This window comes from Dreissena polymorpha, chromosome 10 (assembly GCF_020536995.1).
Source record: "Dreissena polymorpha isolate Duluth1 chromosome 10, UMN_Dpol_1.0, whole genome shotgun sequence".
In the NCBI taxonomy this organism is placed as follows: Eukaryota; Metazoa; Mollusca; class Bivalvia; order Myida; family Dreissenidae; genus Dreissena; species Dreissena polymorpha.
Window position 1 is genome coordinate 29615897 of NC_068364.1, and position 22582 is coordinate 29638478.

Below are 22582 nucleotides of genomic sequence, written 5' to 3' on the forward strand. Positions count from 1 at the left end.
GCAAACTGCACAGGCCAATCTTAAACAACACTTTACACACATGCATTGAGCCTTGTTAATGTTTTCCCAGCACAAGGCTTAATTGTATGCTGCAGGTTGACTTTTTATGTACCGTGCTTAAGGGCAGGAGTAGGAAGTACAGGTTTTTAGCAATCCATACATGCCAGTCAAAATTTACTAGCGCTTATTGTAAGGTATGATACTATGTAAATACAAACACTTTATGTAATGAAGTTTTGGTTGCGTATATTTTAAACGCTTTTCCGATACAAAATGATGTACTTTACCAAGTGCCGGTATTAGGCTCAACCATATAATGCACAATCACTTGTGTAATCTGATAAAGAAAACTGGTACCAGGTAAATCAGACTTCAAATTGACAACCATTTGATTATTGCGAAATCAATTGATCATGTCACTGAAAAATTGATCAGTATTGCTGAAGGGATAATTGTTATTATAATCAAAATATTAAAACTTCGTGTAATACTCGGTAAAGTACAGTATGTCTGTTAGAGTCACTACTTGAAGAAAAACTCAAATATTGTACAAGCATGCATAGGCTATTTATAATGCATTTATGAAGCTTTTCTTTTCACCCACCATCATAAGTGCCTCGAAATTAACATTTATGGTATAAATATAGCTTTATTTCAGTATTGTAGGGATAAAGCTGTAACAAGTAAAGACATAGTATAATCTCATCAAAAGGCACAAAATTCAAATTTACCAAAAAAGTAGCATCAGTTTCGTTCCAAAAGCACATAAACAGCAAGTGACCAAATACATGAGCACTGAAACTGAACATTTCAGCAAAAAGGCATATTCAATAATATTTAGATGTGTTTTTGCAATTAAATACCTAGCAATTATAAGACCATTTATTTTCCATGCTGAAGAGTGCGCAACGCCATATTTCTATATGTCAGTTTGTTTGTGGTTATTTTTCCCTAATGGCGCTGTACTACTACTTTTCTGAATCGGGCAAAAACATTTTGCTGATTTCTGGTGTGTTTCATTTAGCCAACATTGGAACTGGCCTACTGGATGCCGGGGACCAGTTCGGCCGCACACCCCTGATGTTCTGTATGCTGGCTGACCGACTGGAGTGTGCCGAACTACTGCTGAAGGCTGGGGCGCAGACCAACATGAAGGACAAAGGGGGAAGGACCGCCCTTCACTGGGCAGCACACAAGGTTTGACCCTGAGCTTTATTTGCCCTTTACCTATATTTGCCCCTGACCTGTATTTGCACCTGAGATTTATTTGCCACTGAGCTATATTTTGACCATGAGCTATGTTTGACCCTGAGCTATAATTGACCCTGAGCCGTATTTGAGCCATATTAGAAACTGAGCTTTATTTGACCCTGAGCCATATTTGACCCTTGAGCCATATTTGATTTTGTGCTATACTGCTGAGGGCTGGGGGCAGACTAGAATAAAGAATAACGGGTGAAGGACAGCTCTGTCCTGGTCAGCACACAGAGTGGCTCACTGTTATCAAAATGACTTGGGGACAGGTAAACTTGTTTTTAATCTCAGTTCAGAAACAACAAAAATGGATTGCATGTTGTGGTTTTCTTATATGTTTGTGTTAAATTCATCCAAAGGTCAACCCATGTATTTATAAAAAATTATGTCCCACAAATAATTATGATTTGAAAGTATTTGACCTCTGAGCTATATTTTACCCTGATCCATATTTGGCCCTGAGCTTTATTTGAACCTGTGCTATATTTGACCCTGAGCCATATTTAACTCTTAGCTATTTTTTACTTCGAGCTATATTTGACCATGAGCCATATTTGATCTTGAGCTTTTCTTTTCACCCTGAGCCATATTTGACCATGAGCCATATTTGATTCTTAACCATCTTCTGATTCTGAGACACAAGTCACCAAAGTTTATGACTTTGTTGCTACAACAGCTGTCATATTTGACCTTGAGCCATATTTGACCCTGGGTATATTTGACCCTGAGCTATATTTGACCCCGAGCCATATTTGACTGAGCAATATTTGACAATGAGTCATATTAGTTGTTACAGGGTAATGTTCCCCTGATTAAGCTGCTTCCCCTGATTAAGCTGCTTCTATCAAAGGGTGCTGACTGCCACATGAAGGATAACGAAGGCCAGACCACTGTACACCTGTGTACAAGACACAAGTCACCCAAGTGCATGACTCTGTTGCTACGGCAGCTGTCGCCGGGGGAGATTGATGATCAGGATAGAAACAAGGTACGGCATTAGATTGTCTAAGTTAACAATAATGTAAAATTTCAGTTAAAATTTTACAAGGAAGCATGATTTCTTGTCCTTTGTTGGTTGACAGGTAGTTTAGGGTAATTTGTTTTCCATGATAACTTTGTTTTTTCCAACACTCTTTCTCACATGGTTAATTAACATTGATAAAAACTGTTATGCAGATTAATTGATACCAATACCAAAATGTATAATGCTAAACACAATGCGTACAATGTTCAATGATTTATTTAAAAAGAATTATAATTCTAAAATAGGGTTTCAATTGAAGCAAAATTCTGATTTGTGCAAGCATTTTGTAATTTACCCACTTAAGCCTCCTGCTACTTACTTTAGTTACTTTTTTGCATCATTTTTGTGCAAATGCTATTGGAAAGCTAAATCAATAAGATATTATATTATGATACAAATTGTGTAAAATTGCATAGTATTTCACTAACATGTATACTAAAATTCATTTGTAGAGAATTAACTAGTATGCTAAACATTAACTATTTATATCAAACATTTGACCCATGAAATCTTATTCTGACTAAGGGTGTCACGTTTAAACGGTCGCGTTTCGTGTTTTGCTGAAAAACGTTTACCAAAACAGTAAACGTTTAAACGACAGTCAATATCAATAAAATAAATATTGGGGTGCAAATAACGTAGCCGACTAGCCGTACGAAGTAAATCGATGACAAACTGCGAAATCGGGGTTCTTGCGGTAAATCCGGGCTACCTAATTCGGCAATAATTTATTTCTGATTGGTTTGCGGATGGCACAGACATGAACGGAAACTAACGGAAAATCTTCGCTACTTTCCGAAAATCTTACAAACAGTGCAAATGCCGCCATCTTAAAATATTTTAAGTGATTGATTAGCCAAGTCAAACACTGCGGTAGCATGTTGAAAAGCAATATTTTAACCAAATTATATATTGCAGTGTTTTTTTTGGATGAAATATTCGGCGTTATTTGGCCCAATTCTCCCATCTTTAGAGTATATATTTTCCCCCCAAATATTTTTTAAAATTCCCCTCTCGGAAGTGTTATTCAATTTTAATCAATACCTCATTTAAATACGTCTTTCGTTACGAATTTACTACAATTTTCCTGAACTGCATCCGCATGTTTACTTTATTTTAGCCTTTACCCCAAACCGTACGTAGTTCACTATTACGACTTTCGCTTTACGACATCTACCGCAAACCATACGTATTCCAACATGTTGCACAACAACACAAGCTATCGTAAAAAAATGACAAATCTGTTTTAACTTAAAAATAAATTGATATTCTTTTCAAACAAGTACAACTTAAAAGTCAGTCTTCTTCAAATGCCGGCAGTGAAACGCCAGAAATGTCCGGTCAAGAGAGTGTTGAAAGACTGTTTAGTTTGCTCAACCTGCTTTGCACGCCACAGCGAAACAGGCTCACCAGAATAATTGATAAATTCGCTGAAAAGCCCAGAAATGTTGAACTTTGAACATGAACATAACATGTTAATGAATAAAAGAGTTTGAATTATGTTTTTCTCCCTCTGTATGGTGAATTATAGTGTTAAAACTTGATTTTGTACTGTTACTAGCTAAGCATAGAAATTTCCCCCTTTTCCCCTTTAATGCGCGAATTTTCCCCCTCTCACGGGACTCGACCCCCTTCCCCCAAAACTGAAAAAAAAACACTGTATTGATTACGTTTTTTGCTAGTTAACTGGTTTTTCATTTTCTGCGGTCAAACAATATGCGCATTGTATTTCATATGCAAAATACGTGCATTTGTTTTGGAGTGTCGTTTTCGGAAACAGTATTTTTCATTGATTTTACATTATTTTCGACGTTCTTTAAATTGTTTTTATAGAATGACGAATACTCATGTGGTGATTCGGATGGTCTGTTTTATAATATTTTATGGTTTTAATATGACGTCATTGCGCGAATGGGCTATGCACTGAATATTACTTCCAGAAATAATTTAAAATACTATTTTCGGTTTGGAAATGCGATGGTACTGATTCTTTTTAAACGGACTTAGGGATACCGTTTAAACGGTAACGTTTCGTTTATGTCATTTCGTTTACACGTTTAGAAAAATCTGTAAAAGTGACACCCTTAATTCTGATCCCTGCGATTTTCATGCACAGAGTCATTTGACTCCAAGTGTTCAACATTTATTGAAAAAAATATAATTGTACATCTTTTCTGTGACTCTGATAAATGTTGTATGCTTCAATATTAGATGAAAAAGAAGGCCTCTGTTTTATTGGAGCCTCATTCTGATAAAACGGGGCTTAATGCATGTGCCGTTAAGTGTTGCACCAGGTCACACAGGCTAATAATCAGGGATGGCACTTTTTGCTTTCATGGATTTTTATGCCTCCGGATAAAAAATCGGGGGTATATTGTTTTTGGCCTGTCTGTCATTGTATGTGTCCGTGTGTCCCAAAACTTTAACCAAAAATTTAACCGTCTTCATAACTTTTGCAATATTGAACCTAGCAACTTGATATTTGGCATGCATGAGTTTCTCATGGAGCTGCACATTTTGAGTGGTGAAAGGTCAAGGTCATCCTTTAAGGTCAAAGTTAAAAAAAAAATCAAAGTGGCGCATGAGGGGGCATTGTATATCTGACAAACAAATCTCTTGCTTTATTTTAAGGAAGTATGTTATTAAAGAAAATTCAGTGTAAGCTGAAAATGCCATCCATGATAAGTCTGTGTAACACTACTCCCATGCATTAAGCACTGTTTTCCCAGAACAAGGCTTATTTTGATTGAAATATATAACTTATGTGGTATTAAAAAATATGCCATATGGATAATATGACCTTGTGCATAACAGTTCCCTTTGGACAAAATAGCACCCTGCCCTTTTTATTCCTAGCTGGAGCACTGGACATAACATCTTCTATCTGGCTCTGGCGTAGATTGTACCTTTCAATGTACAATTTAAAAGAATGGCTCAGTTGCATTTTGTTTGTATTTTTTCAGAGGACAGCATTACACTGGGCTGCATCGTATGGGAATTTAGAACATGTGAAAATGCTGATCAAGCAGGTTTGTGAAAAACACTAGTCTACCTATGTCAACACGTTTTTTAACGCTTTCCTGCTTAGAAGCAAAGTGAAATTTGATTTGTTCAACCGGCATAAAACCAGAACAGCCTGCGAGTAACTGGCAGTCTGTTCAGTTATATTTTTGTTTGTTGCTCATAAGTATCTAAGAGCTGGAAATGAAAGCTTTGAAATGTAAATCTTTTTAGAAAGATCTTAAAGTAAATTGAACAGCACTCTGTGAAAAGGGGGTTTAATGCATGTGCGTAAAGTGTTGTCCCAGATTAGCTTGTGCAGTCAGCAATCTGTGACGACACTTTATGCACATGCATTAAACCCCTTTTTAACAGAGCACGGCCCATTTATATATTCTAAGGGACTACAAATGCGTCAAAGTGCGTATCTGAATGGTAAAGGGTTTATTATTGTGTAGCCTATAGGATTGGTTTAATCTTGTACGGTTGATAATGTGAGAATTATTATATTAGGTAAAGTTAATTAAAAGAGGGTAGACTTTATACTTATTTTTGGCTTATCAGAAAATATAGTTATTGAACATGAAAGATAAACAATATACCCGAACAATGGTTTGTTGTATACGCAGTCATGTTAAGGGCACGTTCAATCAATTTTAAATGAAAATTTTGATGAAAATACTTGGTTAAGCAATTTCATTCAAAGTACATGTACATGATGTTTAGGATATTTAGGATTTTGAACAGAGGGCAGGCTAATGTTTTTTGATAATCAATGTATGAATTATGTTCCTTCAATGTATGAATTATGTTTTTTCAACAATAGGAGTGTTATCTATTTGTAATATAAGATCTGTAAAACACTCTTTATAATGTTGCAGAACTTTAGTTCTAACCCTTTTTCCAATATGTATGTGTGGTCAAAAAATGCATACATGTGTAACAATTTTAATATTTTATACTCTGATAAAAGCTCAGCGTTTTATCTTTTTCATCTCAGGACTCGAACATAGACATCCCCGACATTGAGGGAAAAACGCCACTCCATTGGGCAGCAAGTAGTCGAGATGCGGAGGCTGTCAACTGCGTCAGGCTCATTTTGGTAACTGTTATTAATTTTGTAACTGTAGCTCATTTTGGTTACTGTGGCTTATTTTTGGTAACATTGGCTCATTTTGGTAACTGTGACACATTTTGGTAGCTGTGGCTCATTTTGGTAACTGTTTCTAATTTTTGGTTACTGTGGCTCATTTTGTATCTTTAGCTCATATAGGTAACTGTGGGTTATTTTGGTAAATGTTGCTAATTTTTGGTTACTGTCGCTTGTTTTGGTAACTGTGGCTCATTTTGGTAACTGGGTTATTTTGTTAACTGTTGCTCATTTTTGGTAACTGTGGCTAATTTTTTGTTACTGTAGTTCATTTTGGTATATGTGGCTCATTTTGGAACTGTGGGTTATTTCGGTAACTGTGGCTCATTTTTAGCTCATCTATTTTTTGAAAAAAAATTATGAGCTATTGTCATCACCTTGGTGTCGGCGTCGGCGTTGGCGTCGGCGTCCGGTTAAGTTTTGCGTTTAGGTCCACTTTTCTCAGAAAGTATCAATGCTATTGCATTCAAACTTGGTACACTTACTTACTATCATGAGGGGACTGGGCAGGCAAAGTTAGATAACTCTGGCGTGCATTTTGACAGAATTATGTGCCCTTTTTATACTTAAAAAATAGAAAATTTTGGTTAAGTTTTGCGTTTAGTTCCACTTTTCTCAGTAAGTATCAATGCTATTGCATTCAAACTTGGTACACTTACTTACTATCATGAGGGGACTGGGCAGGCAAATTTAGATAACTCTGGCATGCATTTTGACAGAATTATGTGCCCTTTTTATACTTAGAAAATTGACAATTTTGGTTAAGTTTTGTGTTTAGGTCCATTTTATTCCTTAAGCATTAAAGCTATTGCTTTCATACTTGCAACACTTACTAACTATCATAAGGGGACTGTGCAGGCAAAGTAATGTAACTCTGACTGGCATTTTGACAGAATTATGTGCCCTTTTTATACTTAGAAAATTGAAAATTTGATTAAGTTTTGTGTTTAGGTCCACTTTATTCCTACAGTATCAAAGCTATTGCTTTCATACTTGCAAGATTTATGAACTATCATAAGGGGACCGTGCAGGCAAAGTTATGTAACTCTGACTGGCATTTGAACGGAATTATGGGCCCTTTATACTTAGAAAATTGAAAATTTGGTTAAGATTTATGTTTTGGTCCACTTTACCCCTAAAGTATCATAGATATTGCTTTCATACTTGGAACACTCACAAACTATCATAAGGGTACAGTAAAAGGACAAGTTGCATAACTCTGGTTGTCATTGTTACGAAATTATGGCCCTTTTTTGACTTAGTAACTTTTAATATATGGTTAAATTTTGTGTTTCGATCCACTTTACTTCTTAAGTATCAAGGCTATTGCTTTCAAACTTCAAATACTTACATGCTATCATGAGGTTACTGTACCTGGCAACTTTAATTTTACTTTGACCTTTGAATGACCTTGACTCTCAAGGTCAAATTATTAAATTTTGCTAAAATTGCCATAACTTCTTTATTTATGATTAGATTTGATTGATACTTTGATGAAACTACTCTTACCTGACATACCACAATAGACTCCACCCAAACCATCCCCCGTGCCCTCCCCTCCCCCCCTCCCCCCCCCTCCCCCACCCCTATTTTTTTGTTGTTTTTTTTTGTTTTTTTTTTTAAGATCATCTCACAAATGACCACCACACCCTCACACTATACCCCCACCCCACCCCCCCCACCCCACCCCCCCCCCCCCCAATTTTTTTTTTTTTTTTTTTTTATTTTTTTTTTTTAAGATCATCTCACAAATTACCACCACACACCCTCACACTATACCCCCCCCCCCATTTTTTTTAAAAAAATGGTTATGTTTGAAATACCGTCCAACCATCGCACCCAAAACCCCCCCCCCCCATCGCCCCCCCAACCCCCCCCCCCCCCCCTGATTTTTTTTTTTTTTTTTTTTTTTTTCGCTTTTTTGGAAGATAATGTAATAAATGTCCACAACCCCACACTATACACCCCTCTTCACTCCACTCCTCCCTCCTTTGTGATTGAAAATGAGAGTCCCTTCACCTTTAAAAAGAAAATAGATGAGCGGTCTGCACCCGCAAGGCGGTGCTCTTGTTGTTATAGTGGCTCATTTTGTATCTGTGCCTCATTTTGGAGCTGTGGCTCATTTTGGTAACTCGTGGCTTATTTTTGGTGACAGTAGCTCATTTTGTTAATTGTGGCTCATTTTTGTTACAGTGGTTCATTTTGGAAATGGTTGCTCATTTTTATGCCGCCCTTCAAAGAAGAGGGGTTACATTGTTGTGCTGGATGTCTGTCGGTCTGTCTGTCGTCGGTCTTTTCTATTTGTGTCTTCCAGTCAATAACTTGTCAACGAATTGAACGATTGTCTTGATACTTAAGGTAGCGCACCCGTAATGATTTCCCGCAATTTCTTATAAGATCGAAGAGCCTTTTTACCTGTGTACTTATGGATATCTACTTTAAGCACGCACGAATGTGAAGTTGTCGTGGTCGAGTGGTTAAGGCGATAGACTAGAAATCTTTTGAGATCTTTCCGCGTAGGTTCAAATCCTTCCGACATTGCATACTTTTTGCGACGCTTTTTATTTCTTTTATAATGTAATTTGATTTAAAATAGCATATAAGCTATGTTTACAGTTAAATATGTTGCAATTTTTATGTACATTCTTCAATTTTTAAAATTAAAACAACGTTATGGCTAAATTGGGTGATTTACTGCTGAAAATACGAATCATGCATGTTGCATTTTTATTTTTATTTCAAAAAGTAAACGGTAAATCTGTCTATTTCTTGGTATTTTTCCTGTATATAGTGTATCTATAAAAACTAAGTTCAAAATATTACTTAAATGATACTATTTTGAATTTAATGACACTTTGTTTTTAACCAAACCAATTTCTACTTGGCTGAAACCACTTACATTTCATGTCGCTCTTCCATAGATAACAAGTTATAAAAATAAATGTCAGTAAAAGAATACTTATTTCATCTTGATTAAACTTAAAACACCTTTACTGCATCTGTACACACCAACTGCATGCCCATGTTTGGAAATCTGGATGAATTATGGAACTTTCATATACCCCAGGGGTGCAAATAAACTGGAAAAAGCAGAGCGTGGGGGTGGTTTTGAAAAAATCAGTACATGTGTATATGTTTTTAAAAAGCATGGAAAGTCTACCTAAAAATGTGCAATTTAGTTCAGTGAAACGATGCCGATTAAGAAAATAATACATAAGATTATATTTGGAAAGGTGCCCATTACGGGTGCGCTACCTTAACATGGCCTTGGACAGTAGATGACCCCTATTGAAATTGGGGTCACTAGTTCTCCGATTGCGGAGCTGTTGTTGGTAACTGTGGCTCATTTTGGTAACTGTGGCTCATTTTTTTAACTGTCATTGAAAGTTGTTAAAAGATGGTATTTGTAAGTCAGAGGAAACAGTTTTTCTGCTTATTTACATGATGTAAAAATAAAAAATGGCATTATTTGGTTGGGTAATGTTTAGTCATTCAAACTTAAGTTCCTCCAATTTGGTTTTTAATATGCAAATATGTTTGTGACACAAATTCAAAAGAGTTAGACTTAGTTAAATTCTAAATAGGGTAAAATAAAATAAAAGTCATGATTTAAGGCTAAAGTCAACTTGTCATATAAATATATTCAAAAAAACAACACACATTTCTGTTATGAGTATTATCAAGTAGAATGGCTTTGAAATAAAACTACATGTATTAAGCGCATTGTGTAAAGTTTCAGCCCAGATTAGCGTGCTCAGTCTGCACAGGCTAAACAGGGACAACACTTTCTGCCTGGACTGGACTTAAAAAACACAAAATTCCATAAAATCAAAAAGTGTTGTCCCTGATAAGCCTGTGTAGACTGCACAGGCTATTCTGGGATGGCACTTTACCCACATGCATTAAGCCCTGTTTTATCAGAGTGACAATTTTGCATATTTATACAAATTACTTCAATTTATTGAAGTTGTTTCTATTGAACGAGTTTTCCCAGATCAAACCTCATAATATATTTCTGATACTTTATTTCGTAGGACACAACCCCGAGTGTTATAAACTGGCAGGATTATGAGGGAAGGACTGCCCTTCATTTAGTGGTTGCCGATGGTAACGAGGCCGTCGTTAAGGCACTGGTGAGTACAGTACCAACCTGTGCTAACAACATTTAAACCTTGTTCTAGAAAAATTGGACTGGATACATGTGCCCAAAGTGTGATCCCGCAAAGGTACAACACTTTTTGCCTAATCTGGAGCAACACATTACGCACATGCTTTAAGCCTAGTTTTCTCAGTATATGGTCTGCTTGTATAAATCGACTACCTGTATTTTTATTTGTCATTTATGCTTCAAATATTAAAATAATTAGTTACACTCAGCTAGTAAATTGCCAAACCTAAGCTTACAACCTTTAAAACCTAGGAAAACTGGACTTAATACATGTGCCCAAACTGGGTCCAGCACAGGTACGACACTTTCCGCCTAATCTGGAGCAACACATTACGCACATGCTTGTAGCCTAGTCTTCCCAGGACATGGCTCACTTGTTTTAAACATCTACCTGCATTAAGTGACCAAAGTACTGTCCACTTGTCCTGTTTTCAACATGTCTCAGCAATGTTAAACAACTCACTGTATTCAACAACCAACAACAGCCACTGTTGACACCATGACCAATAAACAAAGACGTGTGTTTAAATGATAATTTTTGACTGGCTTAAACAGATGTCACTATGCCACAGATGCAACATGTTGAAAGTGTAAAAAAACAACATGGCTTTATTTATTTTTTTATTTTATGATTGCTTCAAATTATGAGTTAGTTTGTTACAGCCAGCTTGGTAATTGCAAATATAATAGACTAATAATAATAAATGACAATTAATGTGATATGATCACCAATAACAAATTATAAGCAACATCTATGCAATTTTAGAAAAATATTGATGTTATTTGGCAACTTTTTGAATATTTTTTTTATTTGTGGGTTCATATGAAGATAAAAAACAACAGGTCATGTGATCAAATTATCCAATCAGAATAACTTTTCTTTTCTTTTATACCTATTGATAAAATTTGACATTTCTATAGTAAAATAAAAGCAGTGAAAATAAATACATTGTTCTTTTCACCAGTGAGAAGAACACATTTTCTGAACTCCCTTTTCTATTTTTAGATTATCATAAATAATTATGCATATCACGAGTGAATTAAAATCTACATTCCACCGAATCCAACATATTTTCTTTTTATTTTATGCTTTTTCACTGTTTATTTAGATTTTAAAAGAGTTTAACTGGAGAATTTCGCTGGTATAATGACGTCATTTCGTCACACTAATAACGTCATTATGTGATTTGAACTGTATTGAGGCACGCCACAGGAGAAGGGGTAACTTTTCAGCGAAAGGGAAACAGCTGTTATTTATTTTCATGAAAAAGGGGCATAAAAGAAACAGAAAATTTGTTCATGTCAGTGTAAGATCGGTTGTAATTTCACTCGTGATCATAGAAAAATAATATTTTGACTCGTTGCTGCGCCACTCGTGGAAATATATTTTCTATGATCACTCGTGAAATAACAAACGATCTTACACTAACATGAACAAATATCCTCTTTTGCTCTAGATTTTAATACCTAAGAGATTGACTCAGATATTTGGCACTCTTCCATCAGAGATTCCTTACATTCTTAATTGAATTGTGTATCTTTAAACGCCATACTATTTTAATTGATGGGAATAGCTGTAGGACTTTTCTATCAAAAGGCAACTTTGTGATTACATCAATTGGTACACAAATTGCTTTCAGGTCGCTGTTGACAACTGCAATGTTTCTGCCCTGGACAACATGTTCAGGACCCCTCTACACTTGGCTGCTGTACTTGGTGAGTTACTGCCCCTTGTTTGTGTTCGGTGAATTTGTTTGGTTATAGTTTAAGATGGTTTCTATTTAAATGTCTGTTTTTAGGTTTATAATTGCGTTATGCATGTGATTCGCCTAGTCAAAGACAGTATACAGAATTTTCCTCCCCTCAGATTTCAGCTAAATCACACCCCTGATAATGTGTGTAGTACTGCTAGGGTTTTCATGTGCATAAAGGGTCCTCCCAGATTAGCCTGTGCAGTCTGCAAAGGACGATACTTTTTTCACTTTAATTGTAATTTTTGTTTAATTGAAGTCTCTTCTAAAGGAAAATCCAGTTGAAAGTGAACTCCCAAATAAGCATGGTTTTCGCACAGCGAAGCTCATTTTCATTCTTTGCATTTAAAAAACCCAATTAGCTCCACAAAAAATAAAAAACTAACACTGTTTGAGATTGTAAAACCAACTATTGTACCTATTGCCTAGCTATGGGTAAATGGGGCTAAATGCATATGCGTTAAGTGTTGTTCCAGATTTGTCTGTGCAGACCCCACAGGCTCATCAGGGTCGAGACACTTTTTGCATTAACAGGATTTTTGCTAAGTTAATTCCATAACTGCATAGGTTAATCTGAGACATAGAGAATATTATGTGAGTGTCGGAAAGAGATCAAGTTTATCATGCAAGGCTGAGAAACATGTAGCCGAGCGCTACAAAGTTTCGAGCCAAGCATGATAAACTTGATCTCTATCTGACACTCACATAATATTCTATTTATCCTATTATTTTGTGGTCGTTTATCGTTCAAAAAGAGTAAAAATACTTTAAAATACGAAGAAACAGCGCTGGTTTCCCAAGTTTACTCCGAAGTGTTTGTTTACTTCAATGTCATCGTTTGCTATGACCTCACATTGAACCATATAGTGTTCTTCAAATAGAGATCGGAAAACCATGGTCTAAAAATATCGATAGTATAAAGCTTAAGTTTATACGATCATTGTTATACTATCGATTTTCATCTGGTAATAGGATAAAATACTTTATGCACCTACATAAAGCCCAGTTGTCCTAGATTTTTTTTACTTTCAAAATAGTCTTGAAATCCGTTATCAGGTCATTCAAAGATCGTATCACTGCTGCTGGACAACAAGGCGGAGTTCTCGAGTTCAGACCAGAACGGGGCCACACCTTTACACTACGCAGCGCAAAACAACTTTGACGTGAGTGGGTCACTTATAAATCAGAGTTTTCTTTAAACATGAAGTTAATTTACAAATGGTAATACATAATGATTATTATGTATTTTTTATAAAAAATGTAAATCTGAATTAATGACACTGATGTTTTGAGATTACCCACTTGGCTAGTGTATGCAAACAAACGTTGCTCTGGGAAAAGTGGGCTTAATTCATGTGTGTAAAGTGTTGTCCCTGATTAGCCTGTGCAGTGCACACAAGCTAATCAGGGACAAATCATTCACATTTTATGTTTTCTTTTCGATTAAGGGAAGTCCCTTCTCAACTAAAATTCAGTGAAGGTGGACAGTGTTCTCCCTGATAAGCTTGTGCAGACTGCACTGGCTAATCTGGGATGACACTTTACTCACATGCGTTTAACCCCGTTTTCGCAGAGCACAGCTCTATTATTGTTTTTTGAAATGAACTACTTTCCCATTTGTCAAGCAATAAAATTGAAACTTCAAAAATGTCCTCATTATTACATGTGTAAGTGCAGATGTGCAAGACACTTTGTTCTTCTCTAATGATCCATATATGCTTAATCATATTCCCTTGAATGTGATTAACAGCTTTAGTTAAGTTAACAAGCATATCCAGCAATTTGTACCTTCTTTATAAAGTTCCCCTGAAAGGCACTTTCCCAATGGAAGGTAAAAAGTGCCAATGGCTGTCCGAAAAATTACCAAAATGAAGGAAAGTTTCGTGTATTTTGTTCCAAAAGCACATTTTCTGCACCTTTAATTGGGAATTGTTGGCAGTCATTAAGAAAATAATTCTATTTGAGATTGGAAATGGGGCCAAATAACGGCCTTAAATTTGACCAAAAAAACACTGTAACAGCTTTAGTTACGATAATAATCATATCCCTGATAAGCATGTGGGGACTCTTTTAGTTAAGTGAGCAAGCGTATCCCATTCATAGTTGAGTTAAAAGCTTACGTTAATTCAACAAGGGTATCTCATTCAGGGGACTGTGGAAGTGTTCATGTCTGTTCTGAACACAAAAACTGTCTAGGTGGATAGTGTTGTCCCTAATTAGCCTGTGCAGACTGCACAGGCTAACCCTGTACGACACTTAATGCACATTCATTTAGCCCAGTTTACTCAATCAGGAGACCGTGGAAGTGTCCTGTCATGGGCAAACCCTTTAATCTAGCCTTAAATAGCAAATCGTTTGCTGTTATTTAAAGCACGACTATTATATATAAAATATATATAGTGGAGCTATCCTACTCACCCTGGCGTCAGCGTTTCTGTTTCCGTTAGCTTGCAAATGTTAAAGTTTTCGTGCTACCCCAATTATTTTCATTTCCCTTGACATATTGCTTTCATATTTATGCCCCCCTTCGAAGAAGAGGGGGTATATTGCTTTGCACATGTCGGTCTGTCGGTCTGTTGGTCGGTCGGTCGGTCCGTCCACCAGGTGGTTTCCGGATGATAACTCAAGAACGCTTGGGGCTAGGATCTTGAAACTTCATAGGTACATTGATCATGACTCGCAGATGACTCCTATTGATTTTGAGGTCACTAGGTCAAAGGTCAAGGTCACGGTGACCCGAAATAGTAAAATGGTTTCCGGATGATAACTCAAGAATGCTTAGGCCTAGGATCATGTAAACTTCATAGGTAGATTGATCATGACTAGCAGTTGACTTCTATTGATTTTCAGGTCACTAGGTCAAAGGTCAAGGTCACAGTGACCCGAAATAGTAAAACGGTTTCCGGATGATAACTCAAGAATGCTTAGGCCTAGGATCATGAAACTTGATAGGTAGATTGACCATGACTCGCAGATGACGCCTATTGATTTTCAGGTCACTAGGTCAAAGGTCAAGGTCACAGTGACCCGAAATAGTAAAATGGTTTTCGGATGATAACTCAACAACGCTTATGCCTTGGATCATGAATCTTCGTAGGTAGATTGATAATGGCTGGCAGATGACCCCTATTGATTTTCAGGTCACTAGGTCAAAGGTCAAGGTCATGGTGACCCGAAATAGTAAAATGGTTTCCGGATGATAACTCAAGAACGCTTATGCCTAGGATTATGAATCTTCATAGGTACATTGATCATGACTCGCAGATGACCCCTATTGATTTTCAGGTCACTAGGTCAAAGGTCAAGTTCACGGTGACCCGAAAAAGTAAAATGGTTTCCGGATGATAACTCAAGAACGCTTATGCCTAGGATCATGAAACTTGATAGGTAGATTGATCATGACTCGCAGATGACCCCTATTGATTTTCAGGTCACTAGGTCAAAGGTAAAGGTCACAGTGACCAAAACATATTCACACAATGGCTGTCACTACAACGGAGCGCCCATATGGGGGGCATGCATGTTTTACACACAGCCCTTGTTTGCATACTTGTTTACCAACATGACCCCAAACTATAAACAAGAGCAGACAACTCTATCAAGCATTTTTTCATAATTATGGCCCCTTTTCCACTTAGAATATGCAGCAAATGTTAAAGTTTGCGTACTACCCCAAATATTTTCAATGTCCCTTGACATATTGCTTTCATATTTTGCATACTTGTTAACCATCATGACCCCAACCTATAAACAAGAGCAGACAACTGTATCAAGCATTTTGACAGAATATTGCCCCTTTTATACTTAGAATATGCATATTATTGATAAATCTATGTTAAACTTTGCGTAATACCCCAAATTTTTCCTATATCCTTTGACATATTGCTTTTATATTTTGCATACTTGTTTACCAACATGACCCCAACCTATAAATAAGAGCAGACCATTGTATCAAGCATTTTGACATAATTATGGCCCCTTTTACACTTCGATAATTGAACATTTTGCTTAAATTGCCATAACTTCTTTATGTATGATCACATTTTATTATTACTTTGACAAAACAACACTTACCTGAATACCACAATGGATTCGACCCAAACAATACGCCATGCCCCTATCCAGATTCCCTGCCCCCTCAACCATCCCCCATGCCCCCCCCCCCCATTTTGTTTTTAACATCTAATAAATTACCACAGCCCACATTATACCCCCCTCTCCCCCCCCCTCCCTTCCCCCCCCCAACCTACCCCCCCCCCCCATTTTTTTTAACATCATCTAATAAATTACCCCACACCGCATTATACCCCTCTCTCACCCCTCCCCTACCCCACCCCCCACAATTTTTTTCTCCTTTTTTTATTTTTGAAAGATTGTCTAATAAATGACCACACCCTACATTATACCCCCTCTCAACCCCCCCCCCCCCCCCCCCCCCCCCCAAATTTGTTTTTATATTTTTTCCTTTTTTTATTTTTGAAAGGTCGTCTAATAAATTATTGAATATGAACAATTTCCCCATGATGGCTTACGTTATACTGTCAAGCACTCGAATAGTCGAGCGCGCTGTCCTCTTGTTAAAAAATACATTTTTTTGAGATCAGGAAAGATGCCGTTGTAAAGGTAAGATCATACATTATTTTATTTGCAGAAAATTAGGAGCAAGAAGCCATGCTTGGAAACATCATTTTTGTACGCACATAAAAAACACCTCAATTAAATCCGAATCAGGAGACAGTTGAAGTGTTTCTGTCTCGCGCCAATGTGACAGAGGAAGCAGATGTGGAGGGCAGGACGGCGTTCATGTGGGCAGCGGGCAAGGGGGCGGACCAAGTGTTGGAGACCTTCCTCAAACACAACGTGGACATACAGCAGGTCGACAAGAATGGCGGCACAGGTATGCCCTTGACATTTCTCATGATTACCTTAAAATTTCATGTTTGTCCTTTATGTTAACGTGTGGCGCGGACTGATCTATCTATAAGACCAGAATAAAATAATGATGGCTCTGTGAAAATTGGGCTTGATGCCTAAAGTTTTGTCCAAGATTAGCTTGTGCTGACTGCATGGGACGACAAATAAATGTGGCATTGATATTTCATGTGACCTTGACAATTTGTAAAATTACTCATAAGGATTGTAGACAGACATGTCAAATCGGACAGCAGTTTTGGTAAATATAATTCTTATTTGAGTTGCAAACGTATTAATCAGAATGGTAGAAATTGAAAAACAAATCTTGCTTTATCCCTTTTTTTATACCCCCACAAACGAAGTTTACGGGGGTATATAGGAGTGAGCTTGTTTTACTTTAAACAACTCTTTGTTGGTCTGTTAGTTGGCTGTTTAGTGCTCTCATGGTCCAGGTTGTTGTTGTTTTTGTACTTGGAGGGGGTAAAGCCTCACCTTTTTATTGGGGAAAAAATAGCAGAATATCACGGATTTGGGGTTGTATTTGAGCACCTTGTTGGCTGTTTGGGGGAAAATATCAACAACTATAAACAACATTCACACTTGAAGTTTTATTGTTTAATGTACTAATTTTATTTTAATATATACATTTTAAAATCATCAATTTCACTAACATGCTACTACAGTAAAGTGTACAGAGTGACACACATAATACAGCAGAATATGAATATGAATCTGGTTATAATCAGATAAACTTACATATAAATGAAACCATGTTTGACTTTACCCATTTACAATGATTATCTTTTTGACAATGCTGTAACAGCATCGTCCAAGGTATGATAACCATAAACAAATTCTTCACAATGGCGACCTATGTTAAAGACCAAGCCAGTCCGATTGAGATAACTCGATTTTTCAGTTACTTCCCTTTTGCATTCGCCACTGCGTAGGAGATTGCTCTTCGTTGATAACATTCTCCTAGCAGAGTTGTCGTTCGTGTTTCAACATTGAACAATGGCCGCCCCCATGAGAGTCTCGATTCAAAACTTTCTTACTGCATAAATTGGCTTGTTTCGCTATTTAGAAGCTGTCATTTATGATATATGAATTATTTATTCACTAAATCTCCGCTAATGACAACAATGGATGGAATACGAAGCATATATTCGATGTGAATGGATCACTTTCTACAACAATGGCTTCGCCCATGAGAGACTTGATAACACTCGTGTCAAAACTTTCTTACAGCTTAAATTGGCTTGTTTCGCTATTTAGTAATGCAACAATAAATGGAATTCGAAGGATATATTCAATGTGAAATGAAGCACTTTCTTGATCTCGACAGATTGACAAGGCAAAACTGGCATACTGATGATACTGGTATTTTTAGTTATCAATTTAAGTCACATTTTGCTTTATAAATTTTGTTCGAGCATTTTGCGACTTATTGAATGGCTATGATACCCGATATCAACAGCTCATATGGGATTTGCATATCACCAAGCTGTCCTGAAATACAACATTGATTACAAACTCTTTACTCATATTACTGGTTTGTATGAATTCTTTCTTCTTTCTATTTAAGTAGTTGATATCATAGTCTAAATAATTAGACGTAATTTACCGTTTAGTCCATGTATATCGACCTCATATTTATAGGAGTAGATATTATGTTAAAGGGGCCTTTTCACAGATTTTAACATGTTTTGAAGTTAGTCATTAAATGCTTTATATTGATAAATGTAAACATTGGATCTTAAAAGCTCCAGTTAAAAATCCAGAATAAAATTCTTTAAAAAAAAAGTAGTCCGCCGCAGGGCTTGAACCAGTGGCAATCTTAGTCCTGGAGTAAAAACCCATTAGCCTGCTCAACTTTTCTGCCAAGTATAAATGGTTGACGTATTTTATACTTAATATAAGCAATCTTCGTAGTTTCACACAATTAAACAACAACAACATAACTCTCCAAATTATTCAATCGTTTCGCGTTGCAACGCTTTATAATTTTAAATCGTTAAAAGATGCATATAATGGCTATATTAGACCATGGTAAATGTTCAGTAATACTGTTTCCTAAAAATAACATAACTTAAACAAAAATTTGCGAATCCGATACAACTTTTTTCAATTTTTGTCAATTTAACAAAACGTGAAAAGATCTCTTTAAAGTTAAATGAACTGTATCCCAGTAAAAGAGACATTAAGGCGATTGTGGCCAGTTTAGATCCAGTTCAGCCTGCAGTTGCTTGAAAGCTGTTTGCTTAAGAGCGGTTTTCTGACAATGACAAATAGTTTAATTGGATACTGATTAGACTGCCCTTTTCCTGTGACCTGGCTTATTAAATTCAGAAGCCTGGTAACAGTTTAACGTTAATGTTACCAATGTGTCAGACCAGGGCCTGGATTTTGAAATCTAGGACATGCATGGTCAGAAGATGTCATTTAAGATTATACATTTTTTCAAACATATACAAATGCATACAAATATAAATAGTAAAATGCACTAAGTCAGAAGGCATTTGACTTTCGGCTGGTGCCTTGGCACACCAGGTGTTTCGGTTGCAATAGTTTGATGGACTCACTACTTGGATGTGTAGTTATATTATTTACAGTATATCAAACAGTATTTAGCATGAACCAATGATTTTTCAAACATAAATAATTATTGATGTAAAATGCTTGAAGGAATAATATTTAAGGTTTAAGAAGGCATTTTCTTTTTGTTTTAAAGGATATCTTTGAAAATCATATTTTTTATGAATTTTTTGGCAACAAGGGGTAACGCATTTTTAAAAAATGTAATTAATTTTCGACAAAAAACTGGTACCATGAGTAGCATGAAACAATTTTTCTTTAAACATTTGTAATTGATGAAAAATGATTGCAAAAATAATGTCTAGGATCTAATAAAGCAGTTTTTATTTTATTTTAATAGGTTACTCTGAAAATTCTATTTTTCATTATTTTTTTTTGCAGCAAGGGGTTATGAACTTTAAAAAATGTTACTGGCTTTTTAGACCAAAACTGGTACTATGATAATACTATAATGCACTTTGCCAAAACATTTATAATTATATTGTTTATTCTTGAAAATGTATTTCCCCTATTCACTAAAAATAACACTTATGATCAGAAAAGTCATATATAATGATGTTTACTTTTATTTTCAAGAAGCATAATGCCTATTTTTAGTTGTATTCAGCCACAAGTTCTTGTCAGCCACTTTAGGGTTATATGTTGCCTTTCTTTTACTAAATGCGAAATAATTCTACGCTTTTAGACATTCATAAAATATTTTATGTCTTTACAACACCGACAGGCTAATAAATTTATATATCAAGTACTTCCATACTAACAGGACCATTCTAGGCGGGCAACCTAGCAACCTTGATTTGTTCATATCTTCCTATCAATCTGTTATATGTGTTACGAATCATTTGTTCGGAGAACATTTAATGTTTGTTATAACTTTTAAATAATTCAAAGTTCAAAGTGATATTGTTATTGACCGATAAACCAACATACTGATTAAAAGGGAATATTTTATTAATTATTTGCATTTTGTCTTACATGAGAAATATTTGCCTAAATGTTTTTCAAACTACACTGTAACTCAAATATAGCCCGGTCAATGGGGTCCAAGCCGCGAAACAGCGTTATAACGGATCCGCGTTATAAGTTTTGAGCTCATTTAATGAAGGGCGCTATAAAAAAACAGGTATAGAATAGCCTATAATATAGGTCATGTATATTGCCATGCTGTGTTGACGCAAATACATGCATATAAATCGAATCGTATCGATTACAGTATACATACCGCTTTTCTTATGTGCACATTTATCTGATAATCCAATAAAATTGCAAATCACTTAAAAAATAATAATCTTGAACATTAATGACGATATATGTTTAAGAAATTCGTAAACACAACCGTACGCATATATGCCATTTTCAGAAATGTTAAGAGTACAGTGTATTATGGGGCAGAGCTTTCATTGGACGAGCGACTTTAAATTTAGATTGAATGCAATACGATTCATGTACAAAAAATTGTTTTATTGCGTCATACGCATGCAAAAAACGTGTTTCCCGGGGACTTTCTGATACAGCACGAAAATGAAAGTGAAACTCTGTTAACAATTACCGGTACACTGTGTTCGCTTGTAAATAAATTGTCTGCATTATTTAATTTCTTATACACGAACTGAAAGATTAAATGGCATTATACTAGAAAGATAATGAAATGACAGAAAAAGTTGTTTTAAACAGTGGGCAATATATTTCACAGCCGCTCATTTAATATAATAGTCAAACTGCAACCATATATTACAGTAAGACTGTTTCAATAGTTTTGAATTACTTTAATTGTATAACTATCCCGCTTGCACTTAACTTATGGAAATTATCGCACTGAACCGCTCTGATGAGGAATACATGTAATAAACACTGACACGCGAGTTTTTCACACCTTTATTGACATTACACAACAGATTAACACCTGTCGGTGTTGTTTAACCTCGAGGCGATTATAATCGGTTCAACGGAAGGTTGAATAACGCAATCAACATGTGATTGCCGCCATCTTTGAATTGTCTGAATATACATGAAGTTGCATAATACGGATTTGAATCAGAAATCAAATGGAAGGTTGGAGAAAAAATGGGATCCAAGCACCCCCCGCGTTATATTGGATTCAGAGTTATAACAGAGCGCTTTATAATGGAGTTACAGTGTATAGAGAAATCTATATACAATTAATAATTGACGACGTTTATCAAAAAACATTTATGAAATGGAAGTTTAAAGATAAAAATAAATAATGCAAGTTTTTGTCAGATATTCGTAATAATTTCCATTATAATTGAGTGTCTGAGCAATGTGGATGAATGAGTATATCGGATAAAACGAACACTTGTCTACACTTGAATTATGATTTATTTTTCAATATTGTATGCACTTAAGTTTAGCCTTTATGCTTTTTTTGCATTTATAGACAGTGTCCCTCCCCAAAATCAAGGAATTATTACTTGTCATTCATTTGTGTAATGGTATACAATAATGTTGTGGTAGAATATTTGAGAAAAACATTAGAAACGAAACTTGTCAGTGATTAAATTTTCCATATGGTTATGGCAATTACCGATCGTCGGTTTCTGTAAAACAATACGTCACGGTTTCCAAAAATATGATGGTTATGCCCAAAGATTTTGGTGTTAATGAACATTATTGGTTTATATTTTAATAATTTCGATTCTCATAATAGGTAATTTCAAGGCTGATAATCTTGAAATATTCAAGCTATTCTTTCGTTTTGCATATGT

At 35.8% G+C, this 22582-nt stretch overlaps 1 pseudogene; it reads left to right on the forward strand.

Moving 5' to 3' along the window:
- Positions 1-22582, forward strand: part of LOC127849005 (inversin-like) — a 66710-nt pseudogene that overhangs the window by 14085 nt on the left and 30043 nt on the right.